This window comes from Sciurus carolinensis, chromosome 4 (genome assembly GCF_902686445.1).
Source record: "Sciurus carolinensis chromosome 4, mSciCar1.2, whole genome shotgun sequence".
Classification (NCBI taxonomy): Eukaryota; Metazoa; Chordata; class Mammalia; order Rodentia; family Sciuridae; genus Sciurus; species Sciurus carolinensis.
The window spans coordinates 125,853,796-125,868,132 of NC_062216.1; positions in this window are offsets into that span (position 1 = coordinate 125,853,796).

Genomic DNA, 14,337 nt, shown 5'->3' on the forward strand with positions numbered 1-14,337 from the left:
CACGTTTACCCACTGGGCATTAATGTATTCCAATCGCTGTTTGATCTAAATATTAAAATGCACTTCACAGAGAAGCTTCTCATAGGCTTAGTAACAGCATACCATAATCAGCAAATAAAGGAAACTGCATGGTTTCAGGGAAAGGAAATACAAATAATCTAACTCTGCTAGCACTGAACTCAAATATAAATCTCGGTGAGTAATTACACTTTAAAAAAATGTGAAAACAAATGGGTTAAAGAGCCTATAAAACATAATTCTTCCTGGTGAAGATGGCAAAGGGAGAAAAGTTTCAAAATATGCTCACACCCTATTCATCCTTTTATCTTTGAGAGTTACAATTTTTTTTTAATTAAGTAGAATAATCAGAAACACTTCAGACCAGATGAAGGAAGCACTCTAAAGTCTAGACAGGTCAGTGTTAATCATGGATAATCTTTTTCTCTCTAGCTTCTTTCTTCTTTAGGTCTTCAGTGGAATTTTTCACACCAGGAAAAATTTGACTTGTGTGTACAGTATAATTAATCAAACACAACAGCACATTACCAAATAAACTAATGATATTCTGCACCATGCTCCCAGAAATGTAATTTTAAAAAATGCTTCTTACTGTATATATGTCATTCAATATCCCTGTAATATCAAGATTGTAGGACCATCCCACAGGTAATTGATTATACATGGCTACCTGTTGTTACATTAACAAGCAATTTGTCTCTCTTCTGGGTTTAAACTATTTTCTAATTTTTTTATATAAATTGCTAATGACAAAGCAGGGAGACATTATTTAGAGAAGCAAATATTCATCAGCCAAAAACATTTCAGCTTTGGAATATGTAACATTATTTTCAATAGTTCCATGAATTTCCGCTATTCCTGGAGATTTCACATTTTTTATGCCTTAGGAGGGAATTTGTGAAGAGAAACACAAACTTAATGATGCTGACAAAGAGATGCTATAAAATGTTTTATGCACATCTTTAAACAAAAAAATCACTTGTCCTTAGGTTCCAAATCCTTCCTTTATTATTCCGACTCCCTCAACCAAAAGAAACTAGAACAATTAAAAAATAAAGAAAAATGTGAAGATCTGGAGTCTAGACCTTGAATAAGTCACTAAATAAATTATGATAATAATAACCTATAATCTTTTAACTTAATCCATCAGTACATCCAACGAAGTGAGCTTCATTATACCTCGATGGAAGAGGGAAAAAAACAAAATATAATTCACTACTCTTCAACAGAGAGAAGTTAACTCTTTTAGAAAGAACAACTCAAAACATTCCACAAGAGTTTACAGATTTTATTAAAGAGTGGTAAGCAACCATTTTTGCACAAGAACTAATGCAGATAAAGTCAAATTATCTATATGCCTATGTGTTTATTTTCAGAAATAAACAGAAATTGTGCTTCTGTGCCTATTATTTGTTTATTTTTGATGGGTTTTATTTGTGAGGTTAACATTTCAATCTCTACTTATAATAATATATTTTTAAACAAAGGAGGTTATGGTGCTGGCAAGGAATTTAGAGGTTAGCTTCATATTTGGAGGGGTACAGTAGAGAGTTTAACAGCTTTATTAAAGCAAACAGATGCTTAAGTAGCTGGAATAAGGGAACCCTTGTCTAGAGGAGGTCTCCCTGGGTCACAAAGAATAAAAGAATGTGGCAGAAAACAAGGTGGGAGTGGGGAGCATGTCTGCATATGTCACAATCTAAAAAACAGAAGACAAGTTACTTGGTGCTTTTGGCTGAAGGATGATAGAAATGGACAGAATCCTTTTTATCAGTCTTCTTGGGTACATCTCTCTGAATGTGTCCCACCTTCTAGTCCAAACATTTCATGTTAGCAATGGAAGACCAATCTAGAATCTATATGACCTTGTTGTTGTGCAACGGTTGGCTCACAATTCACAATAATGTCAAATTAGCAGAGCACAGTTCAAGTCGTTTCAATAAGGTATACTGCCTTTCTGCAGAATCACCCCTGCCCCCTAAAGCATAAGCACTGGTAACTGGTGCTTTTTACCAATTACTGTACTCTACGGTCTAAACAGATGAATAGTGTAGAGGTTGCAAATGGCACTTCACAAAACAAGGATCTCCCTCAAACATGTATTGTTTGGCTCACACAAGTATTTTAAGTTTTGCTGGTATTTGTTTGTGCTTTTAAAACTAGACCAACATCTAAAAGTCAGAAGATTTTATAAGTAAATCAGACATTAGATTTTTTTTTTTTTTTCTGTAGATTTGAGCTGAGTTGTGGCTGCCACCCATAAATAAACACCTGCTTTCATGGGGCCACAGTACCCTCCTCTGGGCCCAGTTCTCTCATTCAGTGACCTCCAGGCCCCTGCTGACATTTATGATTGTGGACCATGGTTGAAGTGCTATTCTAAACAGCCAGTCCCAAGCACTAATTAGAAATGCTAATGCCCCTATATTGTTATGCAAAGAAAGCTGGTTATTCTAACAGATTCCTGGTAGTCGAGCTAAATGTTCACTGAACTATAATATTAAATTTCTTAGAAAAATATGTTCATACGAGAAAATAAAGCAGGTCAAAATATTCAACAAAAGGTACTTAAAGCAAGAATAGCAAATATATGTTAATATGGATATACATATATTGGTATGTGTACACACACACACACACACACTAAAAAGCACTAATTATTTTCCTTCTGGGAAGTAGACAGTTGCCTGTACAACATCTGCTTCCATACTCATCTGAATGAGATTCTCCATCCCCTTTTAGGAAGAGAAAGAATCAACTACCAAGATTAAATCTTTATTTCACATCTTCTCCTAAATTACTGATTAGGGGAGCCCTTCTCTGCATATTCACATTGAATACCAGTTACAAGTATTTTCTGAGTGGCAGCATGAATCATAAAGTCTACTAGTGAAATCTTTAAGACACTAAATAATCAGGTCCTTTTAGATGCCAGTGTATCTGCCTGTAAAGCCAAGAACTGTGGCAGCCTTCCTGTGGCCCCAGGGGACATGCCAGGACACAGTGAAGACAGCAGAATGGGAAAGGGAAAGCATACTGGCCCTTGGCAATGAGGGTTTTTCTTACCCCTTCAGATACAGCACCACTATATTGTAGCAAATAATCTGTAATACCCTTCTTTGCTAAACAAAATCCAAAGATCACGTGGCTCATGCATATGTAATTTAAGCACAAAAATATCTTAACAACAACATGATACATATTTAAAGAAGTGCATCTAGAACAGAAGATGCAGTTAGATCTTTGCAACCATTTCTAGTGGATAATTTTGAATTTAAGAGGTGATCAGAAGTTATTCCATACAAAGGACAGAAAATAAAAAGGTATAGAGGTGAACACTAGAATAGAAAAGAGTATGTTCCCCATATATTAAAACTGTGAAAAATATCTTATACCTCTACACAAGTATTGCATGGATTCAACACGTATAAATAGGTTCACTTACAGAAATATTTATTCATATGGGTTGTTGAGACTGTACAGTACACAAGACAAATTTCTAGTTTGTAGCATTCCTTTCTCTTACTTCAGGATTTGTAGCACTCCAGGCTGCCGCCCACAAAATTCTGGAAACCACCCCACACCTCCTCAACCCACATTCAGTATTGGAACAAATCATCAAAACTAAGACAAAAAAGAAAAAGAAAAGTACTCATTAGTTTTAGAAGCATTTTCTCTGAACAACTCCTAAGTGGGTTTCTAATTTGAGTCTGTCCAATCACTAATTATTCATGTGATTTTTTAAATAAAGGATAGAGACACCTGCCTAAAAAGTAAAAAATATATACATATAGCCTGAGTTGGCTGGTCTATAAATTGAGGAATAAAGTAAGCCAATTCATCCATCTGTGAAATATTTCAAGGTCGACCCTCCCTTGATGACAAGATTTTGAGTTAAAAAGACAGTGGAGGACTGTGCTTAGGGTTTGATAATGTTTGCTTACTGAGCGTGAAATGAAATTTAACTGTGGCATGTCTGCATTTGTAAATTTATTGTGGTTGTTTAGACTTCTTGCAAAATGAAATGTCAGGCAGTCATTCTGAGATCCCAAACATACTAGGCTTCAAAGTGCTCTGATAACAGAGGTTATTCTTTCAGCTTTCAAAGATAGTTTTTCTCTTTTTTTCCACCATGCAGAATTAATTAATATATTTGTTCAATAGCTAAGTGTGGAATGAGCACAGTAGAGTAAAAATAAAGCTTAAAAATAATTTCCTAATTTGAAATGCTAAGTGTGCCATGTGAATATTGTAAGGGTTTGAAAAATGTTCATTGTGCCAGAGTTCATGTTTTCCCTGAAGGTGCAATATGTCTTAAGAGGAAAGATTTAGACTAGAAAGTCTCTTCTAGCTACAAGATGTTATTATTTTTATGCAGCTCGATACTTTCAAGTGATGAAAAATATAGTGCTGATTATGAAGTATTCTAAGGTAATTGTGAAACTTTATAGGATTTATTTAAGCTCCACATGATGGTTCTGAAGAATAAATTACCAAATGGCTTCTATTTCCTGGAAATTTTCTTCTCCCCCCACCTCCCGTCACTCTCTCTCCTTTTTCTTCTACCTTCTTTCTCCCTCCCTGACTTATTCTTTCAGGCTAATTAGAGAATAATAAAAATCTATTTTAAAATGGCATTCATTTATTTATCTATTTGTTTTGTTACTTGTTTGGATGGGTGGTTGATTTACCCAAGCAAGGAGTTCCAAAATGCTCAGGTTTTTCATTGATTGATTTGGCTACAGAAACATCTTCTTGGTATTTAAAATATTTTCCTAATAAGTTATGTGTCATGAGTAATATAACTTAAATTTCTCTTCTTTCCTTTACATATTTTGACATTATAACTCATCTTCCCCACCTTCTTGGCCATTTTGTCTTAGAGCTGTCTCTCAGGACCCCAATCCTAACCATCATTTACAGGTACACTTGTCTAGTTTGGTACGAAATATTTTAAATAGTGTTGAGGACTTTAACCTTTTAGGAGCTCTTGATTCTCTGAACTTTCCTTAGGAAACTTTTTGCTGATTCATCCTTGATTTGTTTCTTCATTTATTCACTCAAGTGTTCCTCACCCAGTTATTTCAGGTCCACATTATCACAAAGTGAGTATGCAGCGGGAGGTGGAGGCACACTCTAAGCCATGGCTCTCCTTGATAGCTGTCTAAGTTTACAGAAAGTTTCAAAACCATTAACTTAAATGAGGCTTTGGAATGTCTGTGGCTTCAAGGATTCACTTATTCAATCTATAAAATGGATGTAGTGCCTATCACAGGCTAGATGCTTAATGCATGCCAGCTCTGACTCACCTTTAGAACTGGCCTTATTTCTTATCTTTGCTGGCCGATTTTGGTGTTTGGCACACTTTTAAGGAAGGAAATTGAAAGCCCTTGTATAATTTACATAGCATGTTTCCCACAAACCATGGATATCGTGTGCTCACCTCACACTCAGTCTGACTCATCCATTTGACAAATGCTCACTGTGTCTGTGGTGCCAGGCTCTGTTCACACTCTGAAGACAGAGACGTGCACAGGAGGGCAAAGCCCCACTCCCACAAGTATTCTAGATAAGGGGGAACAGAGAACACTTAGGTAAGTAAGTCCATCACCTGACCAAGTAATTTCTCCAGCAGGGAGAAGTGACAGGGTGGTGATGATTGAAAGTGACCATGGGGACCTTGTTAGAACAGAGGGGATCTGGGAAGAACTTACAGGGCAACAGAGTTTGAAGAGAGGTAAACAAGACAAAGAGAGACATCATACAATAATCTGGGGGCAGTACCTGTAACACAGAGCAGACAGGAAGGGCAAAGAGCTTGGCATTGTGCCAGGGACAGGAAGGCGGCCACCTTGGAAGGTAATGTGAGAAGAAGCTAAGGAGCTGCAGGGAGCAGATCAGCCTGGCTTTGCAGGCTCCTGAAAGGGACCCTTGAGTTTTATTCTACATTATTAGGAGCACACAGAACACACTACGGAGTTTTAGGCAGGAACAGGACATGGTCTGATTTACATTTAATATGGTCCTAGAAACACAGCAAGAATAGAACTATGGTTCTGAGTTAGAAATGAATCAAGAATGACTTGTGATGCTAGGTTTGAACAATTGGAAAGATAATACTGTTTATTAAAATGGGAATGATGACAGAGGTAACAGTTTAAGAGCTGTACTTGAAAATATTTTGTATATTATACATTTGTATTTTATATATAGTTATAAGATATGCATTTCATTTTAGCTGTGTGACTGAGAGCATGTTACTTAATTTGTCTGTTTTGTTTCTTCATCTGCAAATGAGGATCAGCCATAGTATCAAGTTCACAGGATTGCTATAAGGATTGAGTGAGCACACAAAGCTCTTGGAGACTGGCCCACAGCAAGGAATATTTAAATGGTTATTATTGTTGTTATTGATGATTATTATATGAAAAAGAACCCTCTTCTTATTTCCACTTGTTTTAGTCAGCTTTTTTCCTAGCTGTGATGGAAAGACGTGACTAGGACAATTAGAGGAGGAAAAGGTTATTTTGGCTCATGAATTCAGAGATCTCAGTACATAGATGACTGATTCTATAGCTCTGGACCCAAGGTGAGGCAGAATATCATAGCAGAGGGGAGTGGTGGAGGAAAGCTGATCAGTACATAATAGAGATAAGTAGAGAGAAGCAGAGAGAGTTTAGCTCACCAGAGCTATAAACCTCAAAGATATAGTCCCAATGACCTACTTCCTCCAGCCACTTCCTACCTGCCATTACCACACAGTTACTTCATGTAAGTGGATTAATCCACTGATTACATTAAAGATCTCATACTGATCATTTCACTTCTGAAAGTTCTTGCATTATCTCACACATGAACTTTTGGGGACACCTCACATCTAAACAATAACGACTTATTTTCACTAACCCTATTATAGCTGCTCTTTACATATCTTTTTAATTATCTGTTTACTTAACTATGAGTTCAATGCAAAACTCTCCTTTTCCATATTTCATGCTGACATGTAGCAGAGTAGTTTAAGTTTTCTCCATTCGACAAAAGTTTTACTGAATCCTTACTATGTATCCAGCAGCACAGAACATTAGAAATACCACAAAAACCAAAAAGTAGACATTGAACATGTTTTTATGAAACGTATTTACTAGGGGCAGGAGAATGAGTTTATTGAAAAAGTAAACAAGGTAAATCAATAAGGGGGCCCTACATGGGACATTATTTATATGCATCTAGTAAGTGTTTTATATGAATTTGTTTAAATAATGAAGTAATTACTATGCAGTACCATCTTCTATTACTAACAAACAAAAAGTCCACTCTCATCATCAGTGGTTCTCACAGTAGGGAGTCATGAGAAAGGAGTGTCAGAATCACTGGGGGAGATTTTTCCAAGTCACAATGACCCCCAAAACCCAGTTCAGGTACCCCCTCTTCCAGGAAGCCTTGCCTGAAGCTTATCTACCCTGTCCTTTCCAAGGGACCTGGGTGTGGGAGTTATAGCACCTAGGTTATTCTACTAGTTATCATAGTGGTTCAAGTGCTTTGACAAATTAGTAAGAGTGCTTAAAGGAGATGAGCTGTTCAGGTCTGAGCTGGTAGATACTGGTTGGGGGTGGGAGGGACAGAGGAGGTGGCACTGCCATATGAAGTCATCCAAGGACCCGGGTTCCTTCTATCTCATACGTTATACCCTGAAAGTTTCTCATCCTCATGAGCATGACTCACCAGTACTCTGGCCAAGTTCCAGCCCAAAGGAAGAGGACAGATAGCAGTTGATATTTAAGAACAGAACCAGTAGGTTGCACCTTACACTTCTGCTCAGATGCTACTGCCCCTTTGCCATCCCGACTACAGCTGAGGAAGGGAGGTGTGGCTTCCCTTCCACTTGTGCTCATTAAATATAATCACATCATTTGTCTCATAATTAGTAGGGCTTTCACATTTTATAATAGAGAACTCGGGGTCTCTTAACACTTTTATCTATGCAAGGCACAAATCTTTAAATAAAAAACAATTAAAGAAGTATTTGCAAAGATTTTTCTGCATAGACATTCCTTCCTTAGAAAAGAAATAGAATTTTCCCCAAGAGTTTGAGAAACATCAAGTTAAAAAAAATCAACAACAAAAAAATGAATCTAGACAGGCCTCACACCCTTGATAAAAGTTAACTCAAACTTGATTGTATACCTAAATATAAAATGCAAAATTGTAAAATAATTAGAAGGTAACAAAAATACAAAGAACCCAATCAATAAATAGGCCAAGGAACTGGACAGACACTTTATAGAAGAAGATATACAGGCAGTTAAGAAATATATGGAAAAGTGTTCAACATCTCTAGTAATTAGAGAAATGCAAGTTAAAACCACCCTAAGATTTCATCTTACTCCAATTAGAATGACTATTATCAAGAACACAAGCAATAATAGGTGTTGGTATGAATGTGGGGAAAAGGCACACTCATACATTGCTGGTGGAATTGCAAATTGGTGCAGTCACTCTGGAAAGGAGAATGGAGATTTCTTAGAAAACTTGGAATGGACCTACTTTTGATGCAGTTATTCCATCCTCGGTTTATACCCAAAGGACTTAAAAGCAACATACTGCAGTGATGTAGTCACATCAATGTTTACAGCAGCTCAATTCACAATAGCTAGATTGTGGAAACAACCTAGATGCCCATCAATTGATGAATGGATAAAGAAACTATGGTATATATACACAATGGAATATTATTCAGCCATAAAGAAGAATGAAATTATGGCATTTGCAGATAAATGGATAGAATTGGAGAATATCATCTAAGTGAAATAAGCCAATCCCAGAACCCAAAGGCCAAATGTTTTCCCTGATAAATGAATGATGATACATAATGGAGGTGAGGGGATGGGGGATAAAAGAAGAATGTAGGAACTTTATGTAGGGGGAAATGAGAGGTGGGAGGGGCAGGGGTATGAAAGATGGTGGAATGAGATAGACCTCATTACCCTATGTACATGTATGATTACATGAATGGTGTGACTCTACATTGCGTACAACCATAGAAATGAAAAGTTGAACCCCATTTGTGTACAATAAATCAAAATGCAGTCTGTAAAAATAAAAAAGTAAAATAAAAAGAAGATAACAGGAGAAAATTTAAATGACCTGGGACATAATGACAATTTTTAGATATAATACCAAAACTCCAACCATGAAAAAAAAATAACTCATAAGTAGAATTTCATTAAAAATCTGCTCAACAGAAGAAATGTCAAGAGAATGAAAAGACAAGCCCCAAACTAGGAGAAAATATTTGCATGACATATTTGGTAAAGGACTATTATCCAACATGTACAAAGAACACTTAAAACTCAACAATAAGAAAATGAACAACTCAATTTGAAAAACAGGCAAGGGCCTCCACAGGCACCTCACCGAAGAAGACAAACATGGCAAAAGAGCATATGAAAAGGTACTCCAAATCACATGTCATCAGGGAAATGCCAAGCAAACATCAATGAGATACTGCTGCAAGCCATTAAAATGACCCAAATCCAGAACACTAACAAGAATGTGGAACACAGAAACCTCCCTTCACTGCTAATAGAAATACACAATGATACAGCCACTTTGGAAGACAACTTGGCAATTTCTTATAAAAGTAAACATATCCTTATCATTTGATCCAGCAATCATACTCCTCGGTATTATTGAAAGGAGTTCAAAACATACAAAAACCTGCACATAAATGTTTAAAGCAACTGTATTCATAATTGCCAAAACTTTGAAACATCTAAGATGTACTTAAGTAGGTGAAAAGATAAAGGAATCGTGGCATATCCAGACATTGGATTATTCAGCACTACAAAGAAATGAGTAATCAAGCCCTGAAGGGACACAAAGGAAACTTAAATATGATACCACTGAGTGAAAGAAACTAATCTGAAAATGCTGCAGGCTATATGATTTCCAATTATATAGTGTTTGAGAAGAATAAAACTAAAAGACAATAATAAAAATTAGTCACTTTCAAAGGTTGGGGGATCAACAGGCAATACACAGAGGGTTTGGGAGCAATGGAATTATTTTGAATGATACTCGAATTACTTTGATACTACAATATAGTAGTATGGTAGAATTGCAAATCGGCACAGTCATTCTGGAAAGGAGTATGGAGATACTATAATATAGGTCATTACAAATCTGTCAAAACCTATACAATATACAACATCAGGAGTGAATCATAAGGTAAACTATGGACTTTGGATGATAACGATGTGCCACTGTAGTTGGTCATTCATAACAAATGTTTCACTGTGGTGGGGGATGTTGATAGGAGGAGTGGGCTCTACCTTTGTGTGTATAGGAGGTATGTAAGAATTCTGTGCTTTCTGATCCATGTTGCTATGAATCTAAAGTTGCTACAAAATATAAAGTTTATTTAAAGAAGAAAAATTCAACCTCATCTTTCCCTTGCATTTGTGTAAAGTTGGAAGAAACAAGTAAATTTAGCAAGAACTTTTATTTGACATTGCTGTTTAAATTTACCATGGAGGTAATGAGTACAATGAAAATAGGGAAAAGATTCTGCATCTCAGCAAAAATATAAAAAGCTACAGATGATTAAATATCTTAATAACTGTCATAAACTTATAGATACCATGGATAGTCAATTCAGAACACCATAGCATACATAACTGGGGGTTTTCTGCTGCCTTCTTGCTTTCTGGAATGCAAAATAAATATTTGGTTTCTCTTTGTAATTTTGTAGCTTATACTGAGAAAAAAGTTAAATGTCAGCCTGCAAAGAAAGACAAAAGTTACCCTTGTCATTAAAATTTAGCCATAGTTATGTCTTAATTTTCAGTGGTGATAACTTGTCTCCCTAGAAAAATTGAGGCAATAGTAATTAGAAATCTCTTACACATTCTTGCTCTTCTGGGTTTTGGAAATAAGAGAACCATTGGGATTATCAGTAACTCTCATCATCTTCAGTTGTCTGATGAAAGGAGGTAGCCTGATGGAAAGGGGTGGGATTGAATTCTGAAATCTCAATCCCCATTTGAATGAGAAGGCTTCTGTGTACCAACAACAAAAAGTAGAGATCCTGCTCCAGACAGGTCAGGATTTAAGGGGTTGTGAGTATCAGATCCTTGGTCCACAATGTTCATCCTATGAAAAACACCTGGAGGATGATCCTTTCTTACCAGGGACAAGATAGAAGAACAGGAGTTATGTGACACCACCACTTCTATTGTGTGGGTGTGTATCATAACAACCCAGTAAATGTGCCTCCTATTCTTTTCAATTATTTGATATTCAGAAAGCATCACGCAGTTGAGTCATGTATATAGACTAGGTATAAATAGAATGGCTGAGTGTACGTGACTTACAAAAGTCCAAAAGCCAAGTTGCAACTTGCATAGAAGCAGAGTATCTGGTAGAGGGTGTTTTTATGTTCACCTATGATGTTCTGTGTCTAACAGAAACATACACTTTCTCAGAATATCTGTGAAAGGTTGCAAAGGTCAATATGTCATTTCTTTCAGAATGTCAAAGCCAGTGATGCAGAAATAGGTATCTCACAGAAAAAAGATCTGGTAACTAGTTTCAGCAGAACCCACTAACTAAACTGCATGACAATGGTTACCTTACTTAACCTTTCTAGACTTATTTTCTCATCTGTAAAATGAGGAGATTGAACAATATGATGGCTTATGTGCTTGGATGCCCTAAGTTTGTATGATTTTCTGATTTTATGTCTTAAGACATGTAAACATCTTGAATATCAAAATTTCCTAGGATATTAAGAATATTGTAAAGAATTTTTTTAATATATAATTATGTGTTGTTTGGTACATGTTGGTAATGGTTCTCAAGTTGCTGCCTTTGTATTTGGTTTGGGAAATTAAAATTCCTTGAAGATGGAGATCTCTAGATTTCTATTTGGTTAATTACCCAATAATGTCTTGTAAAGTGCTTTGCACATTAACATTTTCATGATAAAAGTGATCAATTATCATTTAAAGCCTCTCTGCTAAAGTACTGGTTTGTAAGAAGATTACACCCCTATAAAGATTCATCTTTCTCCTCATCAGTATTTAGTGTTTAGTATCCTGCACTAAGCACACCCCATGTATTTACAACTGACAAATTCAGATTTTTGTACTTTGACAAAAAATAATTAGAAATATTTAATAAAAAAGCAATACTGAAAATCAAGTATTTATCTAATAAAAACCACCTATAATGGTAGGAAATCATTTTCCATACCCAGACTCAAAGCCTTCATCTGGATCAGGTCTCATGAGAGAAAGAGTAAAAGGCTTTCAGTGACAGAATATAGTCCTCCCCCTTCCTATCCAGATACTAACACATAACCACATGCTTTTTACTGCCATGTTTCAACTAACTTCCTTATCAAGTGGACCATATGTAAAACATTAAATCTACTGTCATCCTCAAACTCTAAAACAGGAAGCCTGTTGATTCCCAAGTATGACCAGTGCTAATTCTGTTGTCAGTGCTGTCCTCTCTAGGAAGAGTACAAAGAAACAAGTTCCAGTTGTCCTAAGGACCTAATGTTTCATTCTTTGTACAAGCCTGACAAGTTTTCAAATGTTAACAGCATTAGCAGTGATATCATGTAGCCATGGAAGAGCTTCCTTAAGTCACCAGGATATTTTAAAAGGTGGGTAGGGCATAATTCCTCAACACTAAGAGGTTCAGGATGAGGCATTTTAATCTCAGAAAAATGAAACATGCTAACAAACCCACACCATCAACATCACATACACACCACCTTGGAGAGTCATGCATTGGTTGAAAGTCAGTCTCAGAAAGATTGTTCTTATGAAGTTAAAAGGTAATGCTATGGATGGGGTTAGCTCAGTGGCAGAACAGTTGCCTAGCATGAGTGAGGCCCTGGGTTCACTCTCCAGCACCATCCAAAAACAAAAAAATAAAAAGAGAGTTGAGGGGAGGAAGGGGTTGTGGTGGTAAATTCTAGATAGAGAAAAGAAATGGGAATACAAATGAAGCATGTGCTGTTGTAACTCCAAGCCCAGGTCAAGCCTCCATACCAGGACTGCTCCATCTCATTCCTTGAATGGCACTCGACAGTTGCTGCATGCCTCAAGGTTTTCGTGGGTCATTTGATAAGACACAGCTGAGACTTCACAGGGCTTTGGCATTGCAAGATACCTTATAGGTTATTATCCACATACCAGCTCCTTCCTTGCCAAACTGAATGCCCTCGGTACAACCGGGACAAGAGGTTGTCCACTTTCTCCTTCAATGTGTCCAGTGATGAGAAGCTCACACATTTAGGATTAGATAACTATGCCTGGTCCACAGGAAGCACAGGGGACTCATTAATCAAGCATAATTATACAAGAAAAGGCCACTTGAAGCAAATCCACTTAAAACAAAAGCTGAATTTCATAGTAGGGAAGAGAAATAAGAAGGCTGAGAAAATGAACAAAAAATGAATTGAATATTGACTTTAATCTTTTAGAGAAGGGACATAATTTTTTAAATTACTGGAAATGCACACAATAGCACAAATTATATGATAGCAAAATTTAACATCTTTCACTTCATATTTGACTTTCATAGCCCAGTCTAAAACAGGTCATTTTTGTAAAAGTTTTCAAGAGCTTAATTAATTTTCACAAAGGCCTCTCTTAATCCCTTGATACAGAAATCATTCTCTTTTGGCATGTCTGTATTACCATTATTCTTGTCTAGTTTGCATCTTCAGTTTTTAACTAGTCCAATTCTGTCCTCAGATTTGAGCAATTTGTCCACCTATCAATCTCATGAAACTCTGAATTTTACACAAAATTTTTAGTTCACACTATTCTTCATTGCTAAGGTAAGTAATCAGTAACAGCACATATTTATGGCATCTCTTGACAAGAAAAAGGCTGACTGAAAAAAGACTACAGACAAGGGTAAAGAATAAATAAAATTTTCCATGCCATAACAAGTTTTGTTTTGTCATTCATTTAACAGGGATTTTTACAGCACTATTATCATTACCTTTCTCTGTGTGATTTATGCACAAGTCATGAGAAGTTATATATAGAGTCTGCTCATAATATGCATGACCATGTTATTTAGTACAAAGGGCATCAGCTGCCATTTCTCCTGCTGAAACCAATTTGATGTAGATTTGCCTCCATCATTAGTTTAGGAATAAGATAGTGAGTAGTAAGATTTTATATTCTGGTTGGTTGGTATCCTATTCTGCAGATGACTACATTTGAGACTGAAGGCAGGGCTCTAAACTTCTTTAACCAAGATTCCTCTGTAAAATGGGCATAACAACAGTACCTA